The sequence below is a fragment of the Oryx dammah genome, unplaced genomic scaffold (genome assembly GCF_014754425.2).
Source record: "Oryx dammah isolate SB20612 unplaced genomic scaffold, SCBI_Odam_1.1 HiC_scaffold_15, whole genome shotgun sequence".
Classification (NCBI taxonomy): domain Eukaryota; kingdom Metazoa; phylum Chordata; class Mammalia; order Artiodactyla; family Bovidae; genus Oryx; species Oryx dammah.
Window position 1 is genome coordinate 14,676,409 of NW_024070199.1, and position 26,991 is coordinate 14,703,399.

General features: G+C 37.9%; 1 non-coding gene across 1 annotated transcript; it reads left to right on the forward strand.

The window, feature by feature from the left end:
• Nucleotides 1-22,686: 22,686 nt before the first annotated feature.
• LOC120874906 lies at nucleotides 22,687-22,795 on the forward strand. Its single transcript, XR_005723747.1, has one exon. It is a non-coding gene; the product is annotated as a U6 spliceosomal RNA (small nuclear RNA).
• The last annotated feature ends 4,196 nt before the right edge of the window (nucleotides 22,796-26,991 follow it).

A 26,991-nucleotide genomic window follows, 5' to 3' on the forward strand; every position in this document is an offset into this window, starting at 1 on the left:
GGATTGATTCATGAAACCCCTCCATGAGCTGAAGAGGTGGGATACTTCTGTGGCTCTTTGCAGCCACAAAATTGAAGTTAAAGAGATTACCTGACTCTACAATGACTCTTGTTTCGTCTTGCTAGATCATTTCTTAAGGCTAGACTCATCATGGGTCTAAATTCTCTAGATGGAATTGGAGTTACTTGGTAGGAACATTGTTCTCTGTTACTGCATTTTTGTTCTTCTCCTAAATTATGGAGTGTGGTTCTGTTTTTTGTACTGAAAAGCAATGAATCTATATGAATGTGCTACATTATATATCTTGTATTCATTTATATAATGCTACTAATTTTCTATATTTCCTCTTTCCTAGATGAATCTCATTTTCGATGGACTCATTGGACTGAAAAACAAGCTTGAATAAGGTAAGCCATCTGGGGAGCTGCTATTAACACTCATATATTGTAGCCAGCAATCCTGTGTTGAACTTAAATTTAACCAATCTGGCTTCAGAGTATAGTTAGGTTTGATTCTCTGCCCTCTTTGGTGAGAATCCCATAAAAGACTGTGTTCATAAAAGCAAAAAGTACAGGTGGGAAAAGCAGCTACTGTTGAGGTCTCTTTGTTGTTGTTGTTATTGTTGTTGTTGTTCAGGTCTCTTGACCTTAAATTGGCTAGCATAGTGTATTAGCATGTACACATTCAGAAAATACATAGACAGTTTCTTTGGGTTTGCTGGAAATTGTCAAATGAAGGTGAGATGATGAGAAGACATAGCCAAAGTAGGATTATTGCCTAGAAATTTGTCTACTAGCCTGAGAAGATGAAACTCAGGAGGCTGCAGTGTCTCCAGGTGATGCTTCTTACTCATACTCATTTTGGGGGGCAGATGACATGGCATTCTTCTGAGTCTGCACAGTAGAAACAGCCTAGAAATGATGCATGCTTTGCAATTGATTCTGCATCAAGAGAAGTAAGAAGGGATTGGGCAGGGCCAGCATAAAAGTCTAGTGAGTACTGATTTCTTTCACTGGTAGAATCTAGATTCTGGGAAGGGCCTTTAAGTACTGGCTTTATGGGTCTTACTGTCTCTGATTTTAAAATTGCTTTTCTAGTATAAATAAAATGACTTTTCTTTGAGGCACTTGGGAAATATAGAGGTAAAGTCTTAAGAAAAAATATATGTCTGTTAATTCAAATTTGATTTGGGGGAATACCTTTTAAGGAAATCATCAAACATGAGTACTAACATTTATTAAATAGATTCAAAAAATTTTTACTGTGACATTCATTATAATAATGAAACATGAAGAAATAAGCCTACTACCTAATAACTCACAGCTTATTAAGTTATGGCTTAGCTTCATGATGAAATATTATGTAGATGTTAAAATTATGATTTTCAAAAATTTCAATTCAAAGAGAAAATGTTGAAGCAAGTGAAAAAGCAGTACACAAAATTATCTATATCGCAGCATGTCCTCAATTTATACATAGAAATTAGATGAGAAGAAAATATTCATTTAGGATACAGATGTATTCCCATTTTAACATCTCTGAAATCATCATGTGTCCCACAATGAATAGCACCTTCTACCTATAATTGGAAACACTGTTTTTTCTATTTTATTGGTACATAAACTAATGCTGCATCTCTCTGTCAATGACAAACATCTTAGATTTGAAAAAAAAATCAGTATGCTAATATAATATGGTCAAATGTCACTGAAGGATATAACTATGTACTTTTTTCACAATGAGTATTTATTTTATATATATTTAGAGAAGAGGCAACTCTGTTTCAATCCACTTATATGAGGACATTCTTCATATCCTGACCCAGAAAATTTTATTTTATCTAGGATTGTTTATTCAACATCCTAGGCAAATTTCTAAGGTCTACCTGGGGTGAAAAAATTCATGACACCACCCTTATGGCAGAAGGCAAAGAGGAACTAAACAGCCTCTTGATGAAAGTAAAAGAGGCAAATGAGAAAGTCAGCTTAAAACTGATATTCGAAAAACAAAGATCCAGCATCTGGCCCCATCATTTCATGGCAAATAGATGGGGAAATGATGGAAACAGAGAGAGACTTTATTTTCTTGGGCTTCAAAATCACTGAAGATGGTGATTTCAGCCATGAAATTAAAAGACACTTGCTCCTTGGAAGAAAAGCTATGACCAACCTAGACAGCAGATTAAAAAGGTGAGATGTTACTTTGCCAACAAAGGTCTGTCTAGTCAAAGCTGTGTGTTTTCCATAGTGGATCTGAGAGTTGGACTATAAAGAAAACTGAGCACTGAAGGATTGATGCTTTTGAGCTGTGGTGTTGGAGAAGACTCTTGAGAGTCCCTTGGATTGCAAGGTGATAAAACCAGTCCATCCTAAAGGAAATCAGTCCTGAATATTCATTGGCAGGACTGATGCTGAAGCTGAAACTCCAATACTTTGGCCACTTGATATGAAAAACTGAATAATTGGAAAAGATCCTGATGCTGGGAAAGATTGAAGGCAGGAGGAGAAGTGGACAACAGAGGATGAGATGGTTGGATGGCATCACCAACTCAATGGATGTGAGTTTGTGCTAGCTCCAGGAGTTCGTAATGGACAGGGAGGCCTGGTGTGCTGCAGTCCATGGGATTGCAAAGAGTCAGACACGACTGAGCAACTGAACTGAACTGAACTTCCCAAATAAACACCACTCCTTACACAGTTCTCCAGATGATGTCCATCAGCTCACACTTGGTTCAAGTTTGGAAGAACACTCCCCACCCCTCCATAATCATTGCTACCCCAGAAACCTTCCCAACTACACTTTTTCCACTTTCATATAGAAGCGTCTTCAAAAACCAATAATATCCAGTGTACACCCCCACAGTCTCCATTTGTCAGCCCTGTTGTCCTTATATAGCCAAATTAATGTACTTGAATTATTGGCTTACTTCAGCTTTGTTAAGCAGTTATCTTCCCTGGAGTGACTCTGCTAGGATTGAATCGGATGGAAGGCATGGGCTGGTAGACGGAGACATGGGTGAGACTAGAAATAAACTGCTGTAGTATTATGAAATTAAATCTGGGGGTAGACATGATGGACTAAATGAAAGTGGACTCTCCCTACGTAGCTCCAGTACAGTTTGTGGGCTTTGATGGTCTAGGGCCTCCTCATGATGAGAACTGTCACTGCTCTATATCACTCCCTGAGCCAGAACTGGCATTGGTAATGACCTGCAGTTATTACCTCTCTGAAAACTGATTCACTAACTGATTCAGTACCTAGCCTTTCATATCTCTACTTTTCTAATTTTATCAGAATATCAGCATTCTCCCCAGTTGTCAGTCTTCTTATCTTCCAGCTTTCACCTTATTTCATTTTCTTTCATACTTATGTTGGCTTTAATGGTTTACATTTTAACCCTACTTCCTCTTTGCCACACCCATCTGATGTAACCATTGTCAGTTCAGTTCAGTCAGTTCAGTTGCTCAGTCATGTCGGACTCTTTGTGACCCCATTGTGACCCCATGCAGCACGCTGGGCTTCCCTGTCTGTCACGAACTCTAGGAGCCTGCTCAAACTCACGTCCATTGAGTCGGTGATGCCGTCCAGCCATCTCATCCTCTGCTGTCCCCTTCTCCTCCTGCCTTCAATCTTATATTTCCTTATAATTTGCTCAAAGATTATTCCATATATTCAGCCCCTAAAAAATTCCAGTTTGGTCTTCAGATCCCCTTGCTATGATGTTAGGCTTGACTTGCTCACTGTTTCTCTAAAATTTGCCCTCAGTCTTCTGCTGCAACAGAGATGAAAACTTCCTAGCTTAATCAGAAGAGCAGAGATCTATCTTTTGCCAGAAGGAACTGGACAATTTAAATAGTATCAAAATTTGAAAAATTAACTTCTTATGTTCTAATTTATATCTATTTGAAAAGGCTGAATGGTTTTCTACATGGAATGGCATTGTTCTGTCCAACAAGCACTTCCATTTTCAAATCAAGATCTTTTCTTTCAAAGGGGATTTATAAACCTTTACCTTTAGTGGAAAATGCTGAAGGTGAACCAGACTCCATGAAAAACATCACAAATCACTTCTCAGTTATTAAGGGTTGAAGTAAAAGTGAAAGTCACTCAGTTCTGTCTGACTCTTTGAGACTCCATGGACTGTAGCCTGCCAGGCTCCACTGTCCATGGAATTTTCCAGGCAAGAATACTGGAGTCGGTTGCCATGCCCATCTCTAGGAGATCTGCCCAACTCAGGGACCAAACCTAGGTCTCCCACATTGTGGGTGGATTCTTATTAAGGTTAACAGTCCAGAAAAACATGAGTTTAGGAATAAGTCCCCTGGTAAGAAGCAAAAACTGTGGTGTTGGAGGACTTTTGAGAGTCCCTTGGACTGCGGGGAGATCCAACCAGTCAATCCTAAAGGAAATCAACCCTAAATATTCATTGGAAGGACTGATGCTGAAGTTCCAGCACTTTGGCTACCTGATGCAAGGAACTGATTCACTGGAAAAGACCCTGATGCTGGGAAAGGTTGAAGGCAGGAGGAGAAGGGGATGACAGAGGATAAGATCATTGGATAGCATCACCAACTTAATGGACATGAATTTGAGCAAGCTTCAGGAGTTGGTGATGGACAGGGAAGACCGGCGTGCTGAAGCCCATGGGATCGCAAAGAGTCAGACATGACTGAGCGACTGAACTGAAGAAACAAACATCCTGGGGTAGAAAATAGGGGAAAGTGAAAAGTGGGATATAAAGGAATGAAATGCCATTTCTGAGCAAAGTAGATTTACTCCCCAAACCACAGATGGTTCAGGATAGCTAAATTTGTTAATGAGAAGGAACTGGAATTTAGTAACAAAGCCTATTGGATAGTCTTCAAAGTAACCCCATGTTTTACTTACAGCCTCTTCTAGGGAGCCAGCATTCTTTAAGTGAAGAGAAGCAAATGAAAGGAATAAAAGCAATATAAGGCCATGGAAATGATAACATTCTCTACGACGTATTCATCATTGTCAGGCAGTACATTGAACAGATGGATTCTCTCACTTAATGCTATAGCCACCTCTGCAACAGACACTACTATTTCCTTTTTTTTCTTTAGTTCAGAAAGCCTCAGGCTCAGAGAGGTAAATTAACTTGCCCAAAGCCCCTACACTAGCAGCTAATAAGTTTGGGGTTTGAATACAGTGCCATTTAACTCTACATATTAAGAGATCACCTTGCTTTCCATGTGAGCAAGATGTGAAGAGTGAAGATGGGATTTAATGAGCTGGCTAGGGAGGATAAGGAGGAGCTGGGAGTTCTACAAGGTGAGAAGTATCAAATATTTTTGGAAGATTCAGAAAGCAAAAACAATTTCTGCTATCCCATTTCTGCATTTCACATGTTTGTTCATCTCTACTTCCCCCAGTCCTATCTTCCTACCCTCAATATTAGTCCCAAGGAAGCCATACCCATCTCCCCTAATTTCTCACTGAGTGACATGTCTATATTTTTTTAAGTAGTAAATAAATCTCCCCCAGACGTCTCCCAGCACTCTCCCCCACCCTTAAGAAAAGCAAAGACACCTTGTTGGCTGCTTGAAATGTATGAAATGTGATTGTGTTTACTTTTTGGGATTGAAACCAATCACATACAAAAATGCCTTTTTAGGGGAGAAAGATGTCAACTCTGCCTTGCATTCAAATACCTAATCTTTTCTGACTCACATTGAACAACCTTGAGCAAATCACTCTCTGGTTTCTTTTTGCTGCTTATGCTGTACAACAGCAGCAAGAAAGGTAGCTCTAGGTGCTGTATGCTCACTCAAATATTAAAGCTTTTTACACTCTTTGCTTCTGTTCATTCTTTCTTTCTTTTTGATCTAACAAAACTTCTTAAATTATAAATTAGAGAGTTAGAGTGTTTGTTTTTTTGCTTTTTTTTTTGTTCCAAGATAAGAGAAAAATATCTGACTTTACAAAAACTGTTAGCAGTGTAGTACAGCAGACCATGTCAATATTTTCATTTGACATGTGGCATGTGAAACCACGAGGAAGATGCCACGTTTAGAATGATTTCTTAAAGAAAAATTCACTGTTTTGAATATGGTGAAATAAGCTAGTTATTTTACTTGGAAGGTGAAATACCATGACCTACCCCTTTACAACAGCATTAAAATCTATAATCAAATGTTTTACAAAATCCAAATCTCAGTTTTGCATTCTGAGATTTTTTTTCTAATAGATCAGCTGGTAACTAAGTACTTGAAACAAATGCAAGAAAATTAGCATTAAGTCAATCAAGGTATAATAAAACAGAGAAGATAATGATGGAATAGTTTTCTAGAATATTTTCTGCAGTAAAACCAGCTAGTTGTTTTGAGGATTTGTCTTGCTATCTTTTTTTTTTTTAAATTTTCTGATACTTAAGAATACAAACCCCTTCTAAAATCTTTATTTATTTAGCCTCCTCAGTGTAAGTGGCCATCCTCTGAGCTTTTCTGTCTAACTGTGCACATTTATATCCAAGGATTCATCACACTGAATTGTAAATAAGCATGTGTCTCCAAGATTAACCACTGAACTTCTTGGGGACAGGGAGCCTTGCCATTTCCCCTCTTTATCTCCTAGCAAAGTGTGAGGCAGAGTTGATACTCAGTACATAGTTTTGAAAATGAATTGAATATGACTGTGCTTTAATGGAAATATGATTAATGATGGGGACACTTGTCCAGGATATTTTCCTCCCATTCAGTGAGATAAAAAGTTTAGAAGCAAGTTCCAACATACAAATAAAACGAGAAACATGAAAAGAAGACTCCAAGCAGTTCTTCCCTTCCTGAGCCAAGAAACAGGGCCAAAATCTCATAAAAATAAGCTAGCTCAAAATATGTTTGTATTTGAACAAGTCAGAAATATAGTGAAGTTGGATTCTTTTTCTTATTGTGTCATACATGATCCAGAATGAAGAAAATAGTACAAACTTGGGGAGTTAACAACTTTCAGGGGAAAAACAGCAATCAAATCACCACCACCACCATAAATACCCTGAGGTGGTCTTTGCATTATAATCTCAAGCACCCAGATTTATCCTCCTCTTTCAGTTTTGATTTTGTTTTGCTTTTATAAAAATATTGTCATAGGACCCACATTCATAGCCAAATAGCTCATCCATGATTCACAAACACCATGAACCATTAAGATAAGATGTGATAGTAACAGTGGTGCTTCTCTATGGTAGAATAACACGTTACAGTTTATAAACCTGAAATGGGTGAGTTCAGCCGCATCAACATCTTATATGGTAGAAAGACCATGTCCTGTATCTTATCCCCATCTTACAGATGGCAAATACCAAGTACCTCACCAGGATTATAAAGCTGTAACATTCAGCTATAGCTCTCAAGAGCAGGGTGGAAAGTCAACCATGAGAACTTCCACTGTCATCAGGCTGGACCGTGCCATCTCAGGCATTTGGTCCACCATCAAAGCTAACCCAAATGTATATTTGACTTGTATCATTTAAGACAAATAGCTGGATGCCTGAAATTCTGTGTGTGCTTATTGAGCATGTTCCATGAGTCAGGCACTTCGTAAATGTGCCTGCTAAGTCACTTCAGTCACGTCTTCCTCTTTGCAGCCCCATGGACTGTAGTCCGCCAGGCTCCTCTGTCCATGCTATCCTCCAGGTAAGAATACTGGAGTGAGTTGCCATGCCCTCCTCCATATATTATTTATATCATAAATGTGTAAGGCACAATATAAATATAACTTACTGATTTTTAAATATAACTTCAAGCATCACATAAGTTTTTATTGAACTTCTCATGAAACTCTATGGACCTGTATTACTCTGTTCTTTTTCTACAATATGCCCAAGGAAATAAAGCTAAAAAAGTGTTGGTGCTGGAATTTGAAACTGGTTCTGCCCAACTCCAAAACCCATTTCATGGCATCATCTTACCTCCCTGAGGATGCAGTAGGGGATATTTCTTATTAACAGGACTGGGAGAGTTTGAGTAGGTCTTTGAGGCAAAATATGGTTGAAAATAAAACACTCTTTCCAAGCGGCAGTCATTATCAGCTCATAATTGAAAGTAAACTTGAAGAAATGCTGCAAACTGGTGTCTTCTGACACAAAAAGCAGTCTGCAGACGTGTGGCTGAGGTTCCAATTCTCACTTTGTAAACAGTCAGGCTAACCTGATTTGTTTCTCCCTTGTTTCTGTTTCTTTGAAATTGATGTCAGTTTCATTCATGGTAGGAAACTGGTTGTTCCATGGTTTAAAAAAAAAAAAAATCACGTTTGTCTCACCTGTTCAACTGAATTTAGAATGGCAGGAGTTGCCTTGTGGCAATTTTATATATGACTTAGATAAATCATGTCTATTTGAAGATAGATTAATTTGGTCTAAAGTTATTATAATGACAGCATTCCTACATGCCAAGTTCAGGATATGATAATGGAAAGAATATGGGGCTTTAGAATCCAGCTGTTGCTTTTTTTTTTTTTTTAAGTTAAATGACCTTGAAGAAATCATTCCTTTACTCTAAACCTTGGTTTGTTTTCATGTTGTTACAAAGCTCAAGTGAGAGCTAAAGGACTTTAAATGTAAATCTGAATTATTATGTTACCACAGTTATTCTTTGTATTAACAAAACAGTATCAAGATAAAATCTCTTGATGAAAGAAAAATTACATCCTCACTTAACATTTTTATGAACATTTAGATCAGTTTATCCAATAGGGGTTGGGCGGGGGTAGGGGGGACGTAGAAACAGCATTCAGCAAAATGGAGAAATCTGGAGAAAATTTCTGGGGGATCTTAGGTCTCTACTTCCTCTTTCCTCATCTCTCAAGTTACCTCTTCCTTTTCCCTTTCTTTTCCTCTCTAATCCCTTCACCCTAGCAGAAGAGCAAAGAATGAAATGAGTAGTCTTTTGTACCCATTGCTGTTTTGTAGGGTTATTGTGTGGTCGAAGAGGGGATGGGAGCTGAGTGAAGCCAGAACTTAATGAGCAGTTGACAAAGGCTCCCAGGGTAGACTTGGAGATCAGAAGGGAGAATGTGGGGCAGAGGCCCTGTAAAGGTCAGGGGACGGCAGCCCTTAAAGAAAGATCACAACACTGCAAGTGTGGTCAGAGCCCTCCTGTCACAATCAGAGAATGAAAGCTTTTCAGCCATCACAATTCTCCTTTAAGCAGGCAACGCATCCCTTTATTCCTCATAGGGGATTTGGGGATTACATGAAATCGTGTACATAAAATTGTTTTGAAACTATACAGTTCTGTACAAATGTTATGATGAATACCTCTATCTCCTTTACCTTCATCCTTGCTTTTCCAAATAGGGCTTGTTGGAGCATGGGCTGCTCATAATGATTTGCCTTTTCAGGTGTGGTTCACTGGACAGCATAAGGATTCGTTTCATCATTACTTTTTAGGAAACTCTCTGCAGATCAGTACAGTAACATGCTATTCTACACTCCTTGTTAAGTTTTTTTTTTTTCCTGTTATGAAAAATCAGGTGCATTATCAAAAGAATCTTAGTTATCCATTTATTTGCCTTTTATTTATACAGCTATATAATGAAAAGCTGCCATATGCTAGGCATTATGCTGAGGTAAAGGAACTGCCAGTGGCAATAGCCAGCAAGGGATATCAGAGAATACTGACTTCACATGATCACCTTCTTTACACATATAAAACATTCTTCTTCCTCTCTCTCTTTCTTTCATGGACAAAACATCTCTAAAATTGGGAGGACATATCTGCTTCTTGGAGGTGGTGAGGATTACTTGAGATGCTATAAGAGTTCTTTCAACATTTCATGGCTGGAAATAGAGAAGACTCACATGGAAGTAATTATGATACGAAGGGAATGCAGTAACGGAATTGGAAGGCATTGCACAATGCCAGGCCTCTTCCAAAACATTGTGTGCAGCTTTTATTTTTTTTAAATTAAATCTCAAAATACCATAAAATGATATATTATCATTCATCATTTTCATCACCATCACCATCACCATCCTCGTGATTTTCCACCTATAATCCTTACATTATATGAGGAACCAGGAAAGCAAGATTTAACTTATTCAGTGTTGCCCAGCTACTTTACTGCAGGCCTAGGAAATATCTCTGCATCTGTTTCTAATTCCACTTATTTTCCTCCTTCAGGAGAAATTGTCTGATAACAGCATCCCACAGGGTTGTACCTCTGCTTCTCTGAATGTTTTTATCATGTTCTTAATGTGATATTTAGAGTTATATATTTGTATTAAATTCATCTGGGCTTGGAGCCAAATTTCCCGCTTGATGGTCTTATCCCCCCAATTGGATTGCAAGAATCTTTTGGTCAGGACTTTCATCTGATTCTTATGGATATGTCCTACACTCTCTGTATGTCTGGCTATGTATGAAGTCAATGACACAGGCTCAAAATACTTGTTGAATACATGGCTTTCCAGGTGAGCATTGTGATGTGGTCCTAGTATATAATCTCTACCTGTAAACTATGAATCTTTGGAACTCAACCTTTTGCAAGTCATAGAATCACCCAGAGGATAGTCTGCTGGGCCCCACTTCCAGAATTTCTGGTTAAGTAGGTCTCAGATAAATTTGTGTTTCTAAAAAGAGCCTGGGGGGTGCTGATGCTAGTGACTGGGGGCTTTTGAGAACTACTGTTAAGGACCATTGCTATAAAGAATGCATTTGTAATATGCAATGTGTTCTTCCTACATCATAAATTTCATTAATTAATGAGAAGAATTTTTCTTCAACCTTGTTAAAGTAATAGAGTCTGAAACATTGCAATAATTCCTACATTTGCTTGTCCACTGTTGAGGACTCTCTTGTTGAAGCTTAGGATGAGAGTTATAGAAGTGAAGTCAGAAATGGATTCACCTACGCTTTGCCAGTTTAAATTCTAAACTACCTAAAAATCAAAGGTGAAAATGGATTATTCCACCTGTGGCTCTGTCTGGCTGTAATAAGAAAGGCTGTCAGACAAGACTAGATTGACTTCTTGGTCTTATTACCTGCTACAGACTTTACCCCTCTGACCCTCAGTGTCTTCATCAGTGTTTGCAAAGTGGGCCCATAACACTGGTCTGAATAGCAGGGTAAGTATTAAAGGAAATGATGAATATGAGCTTGACCAACACATGGCACTCAGGAAATATCCAAATGCATGAAAATTCACTCAGTATCAACATATTTTCAAATTAACGGGCCACGATCTTTTAAATTCCTTCACCAGTTCAATTTCTACTTGTTAGTAGGATGAATTTGAAAAGTAGGTCATTTGAAAAATTGAAGATTCTGATTCTCTTCATTTTGCTGAATCTGCCTTTAAAAGGGTCTTGAGTGCCAAAGAAAATTTGAAGATAGCAAGTCCTATGAAATTTAAGGCATTAGTAGTTATTTTTTTCAAATTTCTTTCTCTCTTTATATATATTTAACACACTTGTCTCTGATATTTAAATCTTAGGGGATAAATAGAAAAACATAAACATTTTCCATTTACTTACACTTAAATTCTATAAAGGAAAAGATTTTCCTCATTAGAATCAACTATTCTCATATAATAAAAGAATTGCATATAAAGTAATAAAATGTTACAATTAATAAGATAATATAATGGTTATAAACAAAGTGATAGGTAATATAATTTTCAAATGTAAATATACAACAGCAGTTTCATTTATTGGAGTATTTAAACAGCATGTTTTACCTCCAAAACATCTTTCCGTGCATCACACCAAGTAATAATCTTAAGGCATAAGCAAAGCAAGTATTATTTTACCCATTTTACAAACGAGGAAACCAAGGCTCAGAAACACAGACATCACAAAATGCAAGAGGCTGGTATAGATTCTGGCCAACAAATCCATTTTTGTTTTTAATAAAAATAATCTTGTAATAATCACAATATTTTAATTCCACAACTCTTCTTCATTCCCCATATGCAATGCAGAATCAACTTAGAACAAGGACACATTTTCAAAGAAATGTATTACAGAACAATTTTACATAGAAACCACTGTAGGGTTTATTTTCTTAAAAAAAAAAAAAACAAAACTGCTGTTCATGGCAGTCCTCCATGAACCTTAAATCAAGACACGATAGATTAGCAAACCGATAGTCAATGAGGGCCTAGTCTGTGCTACCCACTACATCTATAGGCTTTCATTCTTAAACCTTGTACAGGGTTATCATATATTATCAGGATAATATGGGAAATTCAGGTAGAGAGGGGGAACTGTCCTGCCCCAATAGATCGAGGGATAAGAAGACTTAAGTCTTAGAAATTTGATTCATGTGACTTAAAGGTACTTTTCACTTTGAAGCCTCCTACTTCCCAAGAGGAAGACAAAAGATTCATCAGGCTGCTGTTCTATGATCATTTTAATGCATTGTTGAATTTGGTTTACTAATATTTGTTTGAGGGTTTCTGTATATGCATAAATAGGGATATGAAAATTATAGACCTATGATTTTCTTTTTTTGTGTTGCCTTTGTCTGATGTTGGTATCAGATTAATTCTGGCCTCATAGAGTTAGTTTGGAAGTCTTCCCTTCTCTTAAATTTTTTGAAATAATTTGAGAAAGATAGGAATAATATTTGGTGCAAATTCTTGTGAAACCATCCAGGCCTGGGATTTTATGTTTGTTGGAAGATTTTAAATTACTGATTCAATTTTAAAACAAGGTTATGTATTTTTTTCTGACTCAGTCTCAGAGGATTGTGTATTTCTAAGAATTTATCCATGTTTTCTAGGTTGTCCAATTTGCTGGTTTGTAACTAATGATAGTGTTTTCTTGAGATCATTTGTGTTTCTGTGAAATAGGTTGTAACTTCTCTTTTAATTTTTTTATTTATTTTAGCTCTATCTCTTTCCTTCTGAGTGAGGCTGGCTAAAAGTTTATCAGTTTTATTATTTAGTGTATTAAAATTTAAAGGGATTATTTTTAAAATTTATTATCATTATTTTTTTTACTTTACAATATTGTATTGGTTTTGTCATACATTGATATGAATCCACCATGGGTGTACCTGTGTATTGATTGGTATGTACTTATTGCCATTTTGTTGTTTGTTTTCAGGTTATTTTTATAGTTCTATTAATTTCTTATTTTAATTTCTTCTGTTGTGGTTTGGTGCTTTTCTTTAGCATATGTTTGGGTATTTCTCTTTCTCTGTCTTTTTTTTTTTTGGTATTTATTGTAGACTTTTGATTTGTGGTTACTGTGAAGCTTATATATGTCAACCTATAAATGTATTTACTTATTTTAAACTGGTACTCATTTAAATTGAAACACATTCTAAATATCTACATTTTTGCTACTTTCTACCACATTTTGTGTTTTTGATGTCATGTTTCATATCTTCAGGTCTATCCTTAGCTATTCATTGTAATTATAGTTGATTTTATTTTATTTTTTAACGTTTGGACTAGCTTAAGTGGTTAATACACTGTTTTTACTATATGTTTGTCTTTACCATTGAAATATTTTTCCTTCCTGTATTTTCTTATTTCTTGTTACAGTCTTGTATTTTTCACTTAAAGAAGACCTTTTAACATTTCTTGTAGGTTCAGTTCAGTAGTGATGAACTCTTTCAGTTTCTGTTTGTCTAAGAAAAATCTCTCTCTCCTTCAGTTGTGACCAATACCTTTGTTGGATAGATTATCCTATTTTGTAGGTTATGAATTTCTTTTGTTGTGCTTTGTTTCAGCACTTTAAATATACCATTCCCTTCTGACTTGCAAAGTGTCTGCTGAACAAAATCCTCTGATAGCTCTATAGGAGTTCCCTTGTGTATACTTTTTTTGTTTGTTTGCTGTTTTGTTTTGTTTTGTTTTGTTTTGTTTGCTCTTGCTACCTTTAAAATTATTTCTGTACTTTAATTTTTGCCCTTTCAATTGTGATGTGCCTTGGTGTGGGTCTTTGGGTTCATCTTCTTTGGGAATATCTGTGCTTCCTGAAGACAGACTTTTGCTTCCTCTCTCAAGTTAGTGAGGTCTTCAGCTATTGTGTCTTCAAATATGTTCTCCACCCCTTCCTTGCTTCTCCTGCTGGAACCCCCATGATGCAAATATTTGTACACTTGATGTTGTCCTAGAAGTCCCTTCAACGATCCTTATTTTTTTATTATTTGTTTTGTTGTTGTTGTTGTGCTGACTGAGTGGTATCCTAGACTCATGCATTCTTCTCTATCACCTCATCTGCTGTTAATTCCTCCTAGCCTATTTTTAATTTTGGTTCTTATATTCTTCAGCTCTAATTTTCAAAATATGCTTTCTAATGCTTTGTCAATGTTCTCACTCTTCTTTTCCCAAGTTCATTTAGCATTTTGATTGCTGTTGCTTTGAACTCCCTATCAGATAAATTATTTGCCTCTGTTTCAGTGAGAATTTTTTTTCTAATATTTTCTCTTTTTCTTTCATTTGAAACATAATTCTCTCTCTTGTCATTTTGTTTGACTTTCTCTTTTTGTCAATATGAAATTAAGCAAAGCAATCACCTCTCCTGAGGACATGTCCTTGTTTGGGAGCATCCCTTGCGGTCTCCACGTACCCAGTGGCTTTGATGGGAGCCCTGGATCTGAAGTGAGAGGGTGCTGCATCTTCTCCTGGGGATGTGTTGGCAGCTGCCGCCTTGGTAGGGACGGAGTCAGAGGAGCTAGAGCTGGAGCCAGGTTAGGGCTAATGGTGATTGCTGCCTTATGAGCGAGTGGGAGGGGGGCCTGAGGTGTTAGAGGGGGCCCTGAGGGGGTTGGGCGTCTCCCGGATGTGATGCTGGTCTTCCCTTTGCTTGGGAGTTTGTGGGGCCTGAGGGCTTTGAATGGTACTTCTGAGATGGCTCTGGGTTCTCACTCTGGCAAGAGGAAGGCCAGGCCCTGATCTGGCTTTGCTCCTTCCCCTGTGCATGGTACATGGGCAATGGCAATCTCTGCCCTGGCTGGAGGCAGGGCCAGGACCCAAGCTGGCCCTGTTCCTTCTCTACCATGATAAGAGCACTCTCTGATTTAGCAGGAGCAGTCCAGAGCAGGGAGGGCCGGAGGAGGGCCTGGGATGGGCTCAGAATATGTCATATACATACTTCTAAAGAAATCCTGTTCAGTAAAAACACCCAGAAAGCAAGAAAATCAATCTAGAATTTGGCTGCCTATAAGATAATGCAGGAAGATGGCTAGACAAAATCGGATAAGGTACCAAAGTGAACATAGTTGCTCGGTGGTGCCTGCTACAAGGTGCCTTGTGGGTGTGTGTGCGTGTTTAGTTTTCAAGAATCTGCTTTTCTCCATCATCTTAAAGTGATTATTATAATGACAGAACAATATGCTTTCATGTTGATATACTATAATTTACTAGTATTTCCCATAATTGTTTCATTTTCATAGGCTTATAAACAGTAAGATGCTGATATTTCTTAACCTCCTCAATTTAGACATCACTGATTGCTAGGGAAGTAGTGGGAATAAGGTTATTCTAGCACAGGTTTTAACTGTGCTAGAATATATTTTAGACAAATTGGATATTAAGGAGATGGTTTCATAATTTGAAATTTTTTCTTGGAATTTTAGTAAAAAATAAAAGTAAAAAGATTATTTACCCGAAATTTGAGCATACATAACACCTTCAAGGTCCATTATATGTCAATCACTTTGCAGTTATGCTAACTTACACTTCTAAACTTCAAGGCATATTTCCTTTGGGAAAATCCCTAAGCTTTTTTTTTTTTCCAGTATTTTTAAGATCAACAACAACAACACACTCTCCTAAATTTATTGAGTAACTATTATTCCTATATACTATCTCTTATTGTAATTAACCCTGTGAAATCAATATTATCTCCACTTTTATTAGCTTTAAGTGGGTACAAAAGAACACTTTCTAGAAAGCAATGAAAATGGATTACAAAAGAACACTTTCTAGAAAGTGGTAAAAATGGAAATCTAAGTGCTCTAATTCAGACATCCATAGCATTTCACTGAGCTAAATTGCCCAGAATAGTAGCTACTCAATAAAGAGTTGTTGAGTCTGTAGATGAACAAATTTTAGGCTCAAATGAGTGTTTTTTCTCCCCAGGATCATTAAAATACAATTTTAAAATGACACCATACTTTCTCTACCAATTAAGGTACATTTAGCAGAATATGGTCTATTCGGTTTAAATTGATTCACTTGGCTGGGTTTGGTTTGTTGTAATAGGCCACGGTATGGCCCTCCCTAGAGCTTTAAATAATGTTTCTAGCTCACCCCAATCACCATACCTAAAGTGCAGCTAATTAAATAGGGAAAAAAGGACTTTCTCCACAGGAAAGTCATTTTGTCAGGCTATTTTTGATGGCATTTATTAGCAGAGTGGAACCAGTAGTGAAAGAATGGCTAAAATGGGTGAACTTGCTCATTAGTCACAAAGACTGGAAGCTGTAGAATTGTTCAGAAGCCTTTACAGTCCTTCCAACTTTGTTGTAAAGATTTGGGGATTCAATCCATAAGCTCAGGAAGCCATCATCTTGAAGTAGAAAACTGCCAGTTCCTTTTTGAAACAGGCGAACAACAAACAAGCTGGCTTCTGTTTCATGTGCTTACTGACACAAACGTTGTCAGGATCTGGAGTGTGGTGTGTGTTTGTATGTATGCGCCTCTCACACACTAATGGTTGTGTTATAATGGTCCAAAGGAATTCGTGAAGTCCCTATACTCATCTGAGAACTGCTGTCAGCAGATGCTAGATACCATGTTTCAGTTATTGCTAGAGATGATAAAATGGTTGATCCTTCTTAATTTTGGTCTCTTTCTCTCTTAAGCCGCCAAGTATCTACCATTGTTTCACTCACACCTCCACGTAAAGAGTTAGGAATGAACAAGAAAGTTGAGGAGCATAAGGAAAGTATACTTATCAAACTTCTATTCTTTGTGCAATAAAAAGAATTTTGTGTACATCACCCTACTAAATTCTGCTCATGTTGGTATTGTTTTAGTTTTGTATGCATGGTGGAAAATTAGGACCTTAGAAGCTAAGGATCATATCTCAGATTATAAAGTCAATACATGCAAATTCCAACTCAGGACTCAGGTAGGGATACAAAAAAAATATCTAGAGATTCTTGTAAGAAATCATGTGATATAACCACTTGGGAAATTAATCATACTGTTAACTCTTTTAATAGATGCACAGCATTCTGATGACAGCTTTTAGGTATCACGTCCTCACTTCCAGTGAGCACACATCTGAAACGTTCAATTTAATTCAGATAGCTATATTTATGAAACATTTATAGACTTCTATGTATACAAAGATGTAAATAAATAAAGGGTTCAGAAATCATATAAGATAATTTTTTTATCAATGAAGGTATTTATTCATAAAATACCTTAACCTCTCTCACTAGAGAACTTGATGCTAAAGGCCAAAGATTTATTATAATTCCTTTGCTAAAGATCACTGACCTTTCTACTACATCAAGTACAAATAATTAAACAATCTTAGAAAGAATTTTCTCACAAGCACTGAAATCTCAGGCTCATTTTAAGGCAAAAGTCTTACTGCTAGGATTCATGTAATATCTTCCCCGAGGATAAAAGAAGAAATCTTCAGAGAAAATAATCATAGTCCATGAAGTCCAGGAAGAGAACAGGAGAATCAGTGAGAAGGTGTTGCAGGGGAATAAATACCAATTCATAAAAACTCTGAATGTCTCAGAACAAAAGGAAAAGACAGAAAACTAATACTCTCTTTCTCAAAACAAATTATGCTACCAAAATAGTGTTGTGGAATAAAACTATGTCTTAACCATCTTAAAAAGGGAAACTAATGCCCAGGTGTTTTTTTTTTTTTAACATTACAAATAATAAATGTCAGAGATTAACATTAACCTAAATCTGTTTGGCTGCAAGCCTGTATTCTTGATTTCCCACCATTGACTCCCAGAAGGCATTTAAGTAAAAATTATTCAGTTGCCTATCAGGGGTGTGTTGAAAGGAACTTCACACTGGGAAACAGGCTGGTCCTCACGACCTCTTAGATCTTTTGAATTTCTAAGCTTCTTTGATTTTATGATGCAGTGGGATGGCATACGTATAACACTCAAGTAAGGCTAAAGTTGGAAATTGGTGCTTAAAAATAGAGCTTTGGAGACTTTTCACTTACCTTGATCTTCTCTGCATTGCTCTGTGGATGACTGGCATTTGGCTCCATTAAAGGTTCCTACACCAGGGGCAAAATGTTGGAAATTGCTCCCTCCGACCTTATTATAACATGATTCTTGGCAGGTAAGCCACTTGCCAGCTCCAGAGTGGTTTGCTTGGTGTGAGGGTAATTACTCTAGAGTTAATTACAGAGTCCTTCAACTTCATTACACAGAATCCTCAGAGCTAGAGTCTTTTTTTTTTTTTGGATTTAGTATGCAAGACTGACCACATATAAACGTGCAGATCATTTGCAGGCGTCATCCTATATAACTGAATAAACTTCCAAGGAACTGAATGGCAAGGTTTACGTGATTCTTCCACTGCTACCTCACAACCCTTCCCTTAGTACTCTGGGCATTTAATGCTATGTATGAGGGGTTTCCTAGATTCATCGTGAGCTGGCTGGGCAAATGATTTAGAGATCAGAAGTTTAATATCCATATCATGAGACATTTCAAAATTATAGTTCCTCTTTCTAAATATCTAATACTGTTGAACACTCCTTTTTTAAAACCCTTTCCTGTGTTACCTCTAGAGAGACAATTTTTTTTTTTTTTGCTTCAAGTAGCAGAAAACTCAGTGTGGCTGAAGTAATGAGGATATTTTTGTCCTATTATTTGTAAATTATGAGAAGTATAGAGGTAGAAACACCTGCTAGTGAGTACAGCAGGTGTCTGGCTCTAGCTCGTTGGATTCTCTTTGTCCTGTCCTTTTCAACATCAAGTTTGTCTTCAGTGTCTTGCTGGGAAGCAAGAAGATACAGTAGGTACTGTATAGGAAGAACCATGTTTCCTTTACTCTTCTAGAACCTTCTCAGTCTCATTCTCAGACCAGACTCCAGTCACAGACATTTCAGTGCTCACCATGTTCTATCTTTAAACTTCTGTTTTCAATCTAGAGATCATTTGTGGGTTATTATCTTATATAGTGGAGAAGGCAATGGCAACCCACTCCAGTACTCTTGCCTGGCAAATCCCATGGACGGAGGAGCCTGGTAGGGTGCAGTCCAAGGGGTTGCTAAGGACTGAGTGACTTCACTTTTGCTTTTTGTATTGGAGAAGGAAATAGAAACCCATGCCAGTATTCTTGCTTGGAGAATCCCAGGGAGGGTGGAGCCTGGTGGGCTGCCGTCTATGGGGTCGCACAGAGTCGGATACGACTGAAGCGACTTAGCAGCAGCAGCAGCATCTTATATAGCAGACACATTCTATCATAGATGCGTGGTATACAGTGATTAAGGAGGCAGACTTTGGAGACAGGCGGCCCAAATTTGAATTCCAATTTGATCTTTTAGCAATTTTTAAAGTTATTAATCAGTAGACATAAGAGTCTTCAAACCCCATGACACTCTTTCTTCTATGATACTCAGAACTTCTGTCTTCTCTTTAGGGAAATGTACCAAACTGGGAGGGAGGGAGGGATAGATTAATAGATTTGATAAATATGGATATATATTCTGTAAATATAGATAGATTCTATAGATATAGGTTATATAGACATATAGAAGTAAATATAGATAGATATACTCTGTATAGTATGGAGAACGCAATGGCACCCCACTCCAGTACTCTTGCCTGGAAAATCCCGTGGACAGGGGAGCCTGGTGGGCTACAGTCCGTGGGGTCGCAGGGAGTCGGACACAGCTGAAGTGACTGAGCAGGAGCGCTCTATATAGTATAGTGTACAGTGTTCGTCGCTCACTTTTGTCAGACTCTTTGTGACCCCATGGACTGTAGCCCACAAGGTTCCTCTGTCCATGGAACTCTCCAGGCAAGAATAATGGAGTGGGTTGCCATTTCCTCCTCCAGGGGCTCTTCCCAATCCAGGGATCGAACTCAGGTCTCCTGCATTGCAGGCAAATTCTTTACTGTCTGAGCCACCAGGGAAGCCCATGGTGGCTCCCTGACACTAGAGATATATTTATATATTCTGGAGATTAGCGAACTAAAGCTTCAAAGGACCTCAGCACCTTAACCTTCACCCAGCCACGCCTAAGGTTTTATAGATGGGCCTATTTTACATATGGTCCAGAGATAAGTAACTGGTTAAGATCCCTTTATGAATCCTTGCAAGAAATGAGGCATATATCCATTCTAATGGCTCCTAGTCCAGAACTTGGCACTCAAACCGAGACTTTCATTTTAAATATTTCTACAGGGCAGGCATATCTGGTCATATCATTTTGTCAGATCATTTGACTTTCCTTTGTAAAGAAGATGAACATCTTGAGACAGCTTCAAATGAAAGAACAAATTAAATGAAAGAACAATATAAATGTATGTATATGTCTGTTAACACTGAATACAAATCTTGCAGTTTCTTGTCACTCCTTTAACATTGTTTTTTCTTTTTCAGAATTGCTTTCCTTTTCTTTGCTACTATTAAACAACCATTTTTGAAGGGCATATATATTATGCAGAATTAGAAAATCAGTTTCAAATAGGGCTAACAGTTAAGATATTTTATGGGACTGGGGAAATGAGCTTCAATGTAACATAATTATTTTTAAGTCAATGTGAAATATATAGAAAATTGAAAAAACATAGCACTTTTGATTTTCACAGTAAGAAAGTAAACACTGACTTTCTTATTTAAATAGCTCTTCAGCTTTCTTTGGAAAATGACTAAGGAACAGCTCATAAAAATAAAAGTTTATGGACGTTATTTATTGTTTACATGTTCAATTATTCACATATCTATTAAAGAAACTCAGATGGTTAGTTAATCTGATATTTACTAAATGTCTTGAAAGCATTAAGTATCATGCTGGGTCAACACATGAATCTTAGTCAATATTCTTAAGGAGTTTATCATATATAACACCATCCCTATGAGTTTGAGCAAACTCCGGAAGTTGGTGATGGACAGGGAAGGCTGGCGTGCTGCAGTCCATAGGGTTGCAAAGAGCCAGACACGACTGAGCGACTGAACTGAACTGAACTGAACTATCCCTGTGGATCATGCACTAGTTTATGAAAGTTGCTTTTATTTACATTAACACATGCTGCTATTTATAATAGTTATATAGGTAAGTTGATAGGTAAGCATTGTTATCGTCTTTTCATTTCGCAGACAACAAAATGGAGGTTTAAGGATATTAAGTAACTTGGCTCCACATTTGCACCCAAAGCACCTAACTCCAAGCCCAGTGGAATTATAACCATGGCAGGCCTCAGGTATTAGTAATGAGAAAATTTGTATCATTTCTCCATTTCCCATTTTGTAAAACTGGAGCCTCAATCTATCTTATTAGTAGTAATGCTCTAAAACTGAGGGAAAGGCAAAGTAAAATTGGCTACTGGATAGTCAATTTTGCTTATAAAGCACATTATTTATTTCAGTATTGAAGTCCCTTTTGTATATACCAGGTCCCACCTTGGATTATATCTTTAGGTTTCACTTTATTAGTATTTTCACTTTTCCCAAAACAAGCAAAACAAACAAAAATAAACTCTTGATGTTTTTACACATGATGCTTATTCAACAGCAATGTGTTAAGCTGAATTATATGCATCTACCTAAAAGAGGAAACTATATTGACCTGCACAATTAAAACCCCTCACGAGACGGGCTTTTCCGTGGTGGCTCAGTCAGTAATGAGTCCACCTGCAATGCAGAAGACCTGGTTTCCATCCCTGGATTGGGAAGCTCCCCTGGAGAAAGGAATGGCAACCCATTCCAGTATTCTTGCCTGGAGAATTCCATGGATAGGACCAAGGAAACTTTCATTTTTCACACTTCATCAAAGTGGTTTTGAAAAAGCTCCAGTATGGTGAGCTGAGAGAGAAACTTAACATTGTGTGTGTGTGTGTGTGCACGTGTTTGGCAATGGGGACAATTGGCAGAAACATCCAGGTTTTCTGCCAACATACAAAGAGGTTATATGACACTCTAGCTTGGGGCAAGAGTCCCTTGGTTTAAATCATAGCTGCCTCCCTTACTAATCTTGTGGCCTTTGGAGTTATTTCAGTGATTTGAACGCCACACACATCTTGTCTCTCTTACTTTTCTCCTGTATCATGAGGATAGTAGTATCACTAACACTTTGGACTGACATTAAGAGTCAGTCAGTTCAGTTCAGTCGCTCAGTCATGTCTGACTCTTTGCAACCCCATGAACCACAGCACGCCAGGCCTCCCTGTCCATCACTAACTCTTAGAGTCTACCCAAACCCATGTCCATTGAGTTGGTAATGCCATCCAACCATCTCATCCTCCATCATCCCCTTCTCCTCCTGCCCTCAATCTTTCCCAGCATCAGGGTCTTTTCCAGTGAGTCAGCTCTTCACATCAGGTGGCCAAAGTATCGGACTTTCAGCTTCAACATCAGTCCTTCCAATGAACACCCAGGACTGATCTCCTTTAGGATGGACTGCTTGGATCTCCTTGCAGTCCAAGGGACTCTCAAGAGTCTTCTCCAACACTACAGTTCAAAAGCATCAGTTCTTTCGTGCTCAACTTTCTTTATAGTCCAACTCTCACATCCATACATTAAGAATAAATGATTTTAAAATACAAAAAGTGCTTATACCACTTTGGCAACAATATACTAACACTGAAAGGACACAAGAAGCTTAGCATGGCACCTGCGTAAGAATGACGTGCAAATTAGTGAAGCATTCATATTTTTAATGAGCTTTCTTAGTGCCTTGGACAGTAAAGAGTCTGCCTGCAATGCAGGAGACTTGGGTTTGTTCCCTGAGTCAGGAAGATCCCCTGGTGAAGGGAATGGCAACCCACTCCATTATCCTTTCCTGGAGAATTCCATGGACAGAGGAGCCCCAGACCATGGGGTCACAAAGAGTCAGACACAACTGAGCAACTAACACTTCACTTCAAAGCACTTAGAGTTTAGCACATAATGACCACTTTTAAAATGTTTGTTGTCATTTTTTGTATCTGTATCCTTCTTCAGGCTGTTTCATGAGTACTGGGACCACATCTAATTCCTGGGCCTTCAGTTTCTAGCATAGGACCTGGTTGTAAATTGAATAAACGAGTCAGATGATTAAGGCTTTATACTATTTCCTTCCTTGCCAGACTCATTCCACTCAAAAGCATGATGGGAGAGCTCCTAAAGAGTTCAGGGACATGCCAGAAAAACCAGAGGGGCTAATGTGCATCTCCTTTCAGGGATTAGAGGTGTGTTTTTTTTTTCTCTCTCTCTCTCTCTCTCTCTCTTTTTTTTTTTTTTGTCTCTTTAATCTTGTAGCTCAGTCAGTAAAGAATCCACTTGCAGTGCAGGAGACCCGGGTTTGATCCCTGGGTGGGGAAGATCCCCTGGAGAAGGAAATGGCAACCCACTCCAGTATCGTTGCCTGGAAAATCTCATGGACACAGGAGCCTGGTGTGCTGCAGTCCATGGTGTTGCAGAGAGTCAGGCACGACTGAGCAACTAACACTTACTTAACCACATCCAGAACATAAACCAAGTCCAAAGAAAGAAATGGCAATAAAGATGAGTAGAAGTAGATGGAAAGGAGAAAGACAGGGAGAGATGCCAAGGTAGATAATACTTATTGCCGTCACTGTTGTCTGCCCTGCGGCAGATAGTATCTTCTTTAATACAGAGGGTTGTTTTTTTTTACCCACTCCTTTTTCAAGTGTTTATTTCATTTGAAGTACTCTGTTTAGTGCTTTGAGTAATGAAAGCAGTCACATGCCTGTTAGTGCTTGGAAACCAAGTGCACATTCGTATACACACACACACACACACACACAGTTTGAAAGGAAAGGAGAAACTTTATGTGAACATTTTTACCTGTGAATAGAAGTTTTATGTAATAGTAGCTATCTTGATGTGGTCTTTCTCTTCTTGGGAAGAACAGAATGAATGTGCTTAATAGGAAATCATTGCAACTCATATTCTGTCTCTGAGCCAAATCCCCTTTTCAACTTTCTAAAATTCTTTTTTCTAATTTTTAATTAATGGACTAAGCAACTATATGTATGATTCCTAACTGGCTCTTATGATTGAATGAATGAATGAGTGAATTTTACCAGTGCAAGAAATACACTCAAGTGAAATTTCTAGAGTAAGCAGGCCAGGGAATTAATGAACTCTGCCTTCTGATATCAGATTAAAAAGGTTTCTTTCAATTTTATCACAACCAAGAGTTAAAGCATATGATGTATTAAAGAAGGCAGTTAAATCCCACCATTGAATCCTATATCATGATCCTCAATGGCACACTTTACAAAGAAAACTCTCCAATCATTCTTTCTGGGTGAACATTTGTTAGGGAAAATCTATAACAAGGTCTGATTATTGGAAGCTTAAAGTTTCTTCTCTGGCATACATTTTAAAAATAATGAAGACTCGAAGCCACTTTGACAATAGTTCTGATTTGACCCAAGTGATTAAAAGGGTCAATGGGAGTTCATTTTCTTTCCCCTGAGGAAAACTTTAAGAAAAATAAGCCCTCTGTGACTATCTTAGAATGCCTTTGTGATTAGAAGACTCTCAATTCAGCAACAGCTGAGCAAGAGTTCTTTAGTGAAAGAACTGACGCTGCCAGACTCTAGAGCTTAATAATAATGCCTCCTTGATACTAAAATGCACCTCCCCAGTGTACACTCTGATTGAAGGTCTTCTTGCTATTTCTTTAACTGATATAGACTCATAATACATAATCATATGATGTGTTCTATTTTTATGGATATGGAAATGTGACCAATAAATTTCATATCAGACCTGAAAAGATTGCCACTTGCACAATTTTGTTTTGGTAAATGAATGCCTTCATGTCTGTGAGAACACAAGGTAACCTATGTGCACACCTACACACATGGAGCTTAGGAGAAAAGAAGTGACCTTTATTTCAATATTTTTAAGTGTCAGTAGAGGTTGTTCTGGGCTTCCCAGGTGGCCCTAGTGGTAAAGAACCCACCTGCCAATGCAGGAGATAGACGAGATGCAGGTTTGATCTCTGGCTCGGAAAGATACCCTGGAGGAGAGCATGGCAACCCACTCCAGGAATCTTGCCTGAAGAATCCCATGGACAGAGGAGCCTGGCAGGCTACTGTCAATAGGGTTGCAAAAGAGTCGAACACGGCTGAAGTGACTCAGCACACACACACGCAGGCACAGATGTTGTTTTGGAAGAGTACAACCTTAAATGTCTACCAGCTGTGTATTTCTAGCCATCTGAGATCAGGTGGGAAGCCTTTTCCTCCATGTATATTTTATTGGCCTAAGTTATCTCTTTTTTTACATAGCACACACACATGTTTTTAGAGTACACACTGTTTCATTTAGCTTAAGTTATCTTTATGGAAGGACAATTTCCTTGATGATATTGAGAGTAGTTGGGAAAGCTTCCCATTGGTGAGCATGTTGGCTAGGGTTAGCCTCTAATAAACTATGCACAAACAGCAACCTGGATTAAGCTTTGAACAAGGGGTTTACAGCCAGAGTGTCTGAAGTAAGTGATGATTCTGCCACATGTGATTCTGCTATGTGATCTTGGCTGAACTCCGTTACTACTTGAGCTTTTGATTTTCTCATATGTCTAGTGAGGTGAGTGCTAATACACAGCTCAGATACTCATGTATGGAAGGCAGTGTTTGTTAGTATTGCTGTTACTATCTGATTCTTCTACTTGCTTGGCTATTTTTAACCCCACCCACTATGTCAAGTATTCTATTCCTGCCCACAAAGGTGAGCAGATCAATCCCAACTTATAAATATGCTATTTTATTTAAAGCCCAATTGATGAGTCAGCTGCCAGAACATTGATGTGATTTTCCTCCTTATGTTAATAGCAGCCAACTCACTTTAAATACCTTATCTTTGCCAGAGCTTGTGTAAATACCTTACATGTACTATGCCATTTATCTCTATGGAAGTTCCACAAAAGTTTCCAAAAGGAACAGCTGAGATTCAGCATGGTTATTTTCCAAGGTCACACAAGTCAGTTTATGACAGCACCAAGCCCAGCACAAATTTTTGTCATTCAAAACTCCTATCCTTTTTTATTGTACCACTCTGCCCTTCGACAGTAAGAAAAGGAAAGGAAAGGGTCGGGTACATGAAGTCTGAGACATTGTGCTAGCTTGCAAAAGCCCACCAATTCAGAATGTAGCTACTATCTAAAACTGTTCTCTCTCTGTGTTAGTGTATCTCTTACAATGCCTTCAGTTTTAAGTAACAGGAAAACCTGACTTAAACAAGCTTAGAAGATAAGAAAATTAATCACTTCAACTACAGAACTGCAAGACCAGGGATAGAAGGAGGGCTAATCTTAACACAGTGCATAGTGCAACAATACTTTTAAGGTCCAAGTTTCTTTCCACCTCTCCTTTCTTCCTGTTTATTGTAAGTTTTATGTTCCCTATGCTAAGATGATTGATGCATGTCCAAATGTAACATATGGATGCCTCTTTCTGTATCTCTGTCTAAGGAATAATGACTCTTTTTCCACAAGCCCTAGTAGAATTTATAAAATATCTTATACCAGGATTGGGATATATGCCAGTTTCTAAACAATCACTGGCAATAAGATTGGGCACTACTATGACAATTAGTCAAAACGTTTGGAGTGGAATGGATGCTGGGAAGAATGACTAATAAAACTCAAGTGTCTGTGTGTGTTTCTGTGTACGTGGAGCCAAACAGGGCAATTTTATAGTATATTTCTGTACACGATGGATAGTATCTCAACAATATCTCTCCAGATATGGGAACTTCCTATTCTTCCTCGTGGTATCCACTCTTACTTGGAAATAGCAGATAAATTACTAGCTCTTACAGAATTAAGAATATTTCTTCCTGCTCTTTAAGTGTAATATAGAGTCCATTAGATAGAAGTCAACAGTCTATAAAGCC